The sequence below is a fragment of the Schistocerca serialis genome, chromosome 4 (genome assembly GCF_023864345.2).
Source record: "Schistocerca serialis cubense isolate TAMUIC-IGC-003099 chromosome 4, iqSchSeri2.2, whole genome shotgun sequence".
Classification (NCBI taxonomy): Eukaryota; Metazoa; Arthropoda; class Insecta; order Orthoptera; family Acrididae; genus Schistocerca; species Schistocerca serialis.
In genome coordinates, this window is record NC_064641.1 from 858,465,595 (window position 1) to 858,468,917 (window position 3,323).

General features: G+C 43.4%; 1 pseudogene; it reads left to right on the forward strand.

Moving 5' to 3' along the window:
- The first annotated feature begins 625 nt into the window (after positions 1 to 625).
- LOC126476121 (5S ribosomal RNA) lies at positions 626 to 743 on the forward strand (annotated as a pseudogene).
- The last annotated feature ends 2,580 nt before the right edge of the window (positions 744 to 3,323 follow it).

Genomic DNA, 3,323 nt, shown 5'->3' on the forward strand with positions numbered 1-3,323 from the left:
CAACTCTACCTTCTCAGCTCGCAGATCGAGAAAAAGTCATTCGGATTCAGTCAATAAAAGGGGCCTACAACGATTGAAAACGCTGCAGGAGGCACAAGATGATGTGGGACTATTCGTGAGAAGTATGGCAGCGTCCGTTAGGAAACTGCCACTTCACCTCATTAATAATATGAAAATTGACAATTTAAGCTATGTTACGGGATTTGAATGTTCTTCGAATAACCTCTTATGCCTCCACCAGCTACTATCAGTCCATCCAGCTTCTCTTCCCTCCCGTCTCCCCTCGAATAAACTTCACAACCATTAGATATTTCCTAGGTTGGAGACGACGGGTACACTTTCACCCCATCAGTAAACGTCAAACCACAGCCAAGTGTTACTGTTATTACTTTTGAAAATAACTGCTAATAATAATGTAAAAACATTGTGAGGATAATGTGAAAGTAAACAAACTGGACGAGCATTAAGTCATTTCCTTGTAAAATTACTATATTCATAAAATTTTATCTTGTTTCATAGAAATACAAAATAACCCGTTTTTAAGCAATGCTGATGAATACGTATGTTTTATACAGCAATTTACTGTTACGTCTTCGCCATTTTCTCATTAGCTTCTATTGGATCTGGCAACGGCCTTGCCGCAGTGGATACACCGGTTCCCGTGCGATCACCGAAGTTAAGCGCTGTCGGGCGTGGTCGGCACTTGGATGGGTGACCATCCAGGCCGCTGTGCGCTGTTGCCATTTTTCGGGGTGCACTCAGCCTCGTGATGCCAATTGAGGAGCTACTCGTCCGAATAGTAGCGGCTTCGGTCAAGAATACCATCATAACGACCGGGAGACAAGTGTGCTGACCCCACGCCCATCCTATCCACATCCGCTATGAGGATGACACGGCGGTCGGATGGTCCCGGTAGGCCACTCGTGGCCTGAAGACGGAGTGTTTTTGTCTATTGGATTCTGCACTGCACTCGTAAGCTGTTTCCGCTGTACCGTCTTTCACCAGTCTTAAAACAAAATCGAACTCATATGAAACTTTCCTGGCAGATGAAAACTGTGTGCCGGACCGAGACTCGAACTCGCGGGCAAGTGCTCTACCATATGAGCTACCCAAACACAACTCACGCCCCGTCCTCACATCTTTACTTCCGGCAGTACCTCGTCTCCTACTTTCCAAACTTCACCGATGCTCTCCTGCGAACCTTGCACAACTAGCACTCCTTGAAGAAAGGAAAAATGCTGTGAGGGCAAGATTTTGTAAGCATTACCATAATTTCCTGTTCCTCTTCTTCCTCGTCCACCATGAAACCCAGAACGGTGTTAGCAGCCACGTTGCGAACTCGCGTCGGTCTTCCTTGCGCAGAGGCAACACACCGAGGCCTACGAGGAAGACAGGGCGCGGCGCGAAGGTAGGCCTGAACTCGCTCGCTCGTTCGGATCAGCAGAAAAAAATACTTTTTTAAACCTGTTAACTCGTAACTGGGCGTGTACGTACTAACGAGAACTGCATCATCTACTGGAATCTGCTATTATGAAGTCTTACTGATTAACAGTAGTACAACAAAATGTAATTTAAAATGAGTACTCGATATGAATGGTATAACGGCTTGTTTATAGCATTTAGTCTCTTCTGCTTAACAATCCTCATTTCCTAGAAGAAGTGGTGCCTTATGCAACTGATAATCATTTTGACATGATTTTAACTTTTTTGTACCCCAGTACAGCGGTAACAAATTATAAGTAGGCCTATGGACTTCCGATCGTTGCAGGACTAATAACAGTAAGACTCCGCAATGGCGAATTCCAGTATAAGAAGCTGAGACGTGGGACACGCGCTCAAGGATGCTTCAAGTCAATAAAGACAAGGTTGTTGTTGTTGTGCTCTTCAGTCCAGAGACTGGTTTGATGCAGCTCTCCATGCTACTCTATCCTGTGCAAGCTTCTTCATCTCCCAGTACGTACTGCAACCTACATCCTCCTGAATCTGCTTAGTGTATTCTTCTCTTGGACTCCCTCGACGATTTTTACCCTCCACGCTGCCCTCCAATACTAAATTAGTGATCCCTTCATGCCGCAGAATGTGTCCTATCAATCGTTCCCTTCTTCTAGTCAAGTTGTGCCACAAATTTCTCTTTTCTCTAATTCTATTCAATACCTCGTCATTCGTTATGTGATCTACCCATCTAATCTTCAGCATTTTTCTGCAGCACCACATTTTGAAAGCTTCTATTCTCTTCTTGTCCAAACTATTTATCGTCCATGTTTCACTTCCATACATGGCTACACTCCATACAAATACTTTCAGAAACGACCTCCTGGCACTTAAATCATTACCCAATGTTAACAAATTTCTTCAGAAACGCTTTCCTTCCCATTGCCAGTCTACATTTTATATCCTCTCTACTTCGCCCATTATCAGTTATTTTCCTCCCCAGATAGCAAAACTCCTTTACTACTTCAAGTGTCTCATTTCATAATCTAATTCCCCCAGCATCACCCGATTTAATTCGATACATTCCCTTATCCTCGTTTTGCTTTTGTTGGTGTTCATCTTATATCTTCCTTGCAAGACACTGTCCATTGCGTTCAGCTGCTCTTCCAGGTCCTTTGCTGTCTCTGACTAAACTACAATGTCATCGGCGAACCTCAAAGTTTTTATTTCTTCTCCACGGATTTTAATTCCAACTCCGAATTTTTCTTTTAATTACCAATCAAACACAAACTCTGGCTTGTAATTTCAAACAGATTTTACTTAACAATTGCATGAGAACAGCAAACTGCTCTTACCACAAAATAATATAGATAATTGCCCTAGAATGTGAAACATTACTAAACAGACAAAATGTCTACGGGCGTCAAAGCCCATCGCAAAGACTAAATAATTTAAAACCCTCTTTATATAAATCTTGAGAACCATGCAAACAATAAATGGTTTACTGAGAAAAACTCCCACAGGACACCTTCTAAGCCGGCCGGTGTGGCCGAGCGGTTCTAGGCGCTACAGTCTGGAACCGCGCGACCGCTACGGTCGCAGGTTCGAATCCTGCCTCGGGCATGGAAGTGTGTGATGTCCTTAGGTTAGTTAGGTTTAGGTAGTTCTAGGGGACTGAGGACCTCAGAAGTTATCGCATAGTGCTCAGAGTCATTTGAACCAACACCTCTTAAAATAAACAGCAGAAAGAGCTCACAATTTCTCTTTCTGAATAAGATATTATAAACCCAGTACAATGAAAGCGCATCTTTCAGGTGTTGCAAAATTTCAGTGACAAGTAATGGGACATCCGAATTGCGCGGAAACTACAACTCAGATCGAGCCTGAATCAA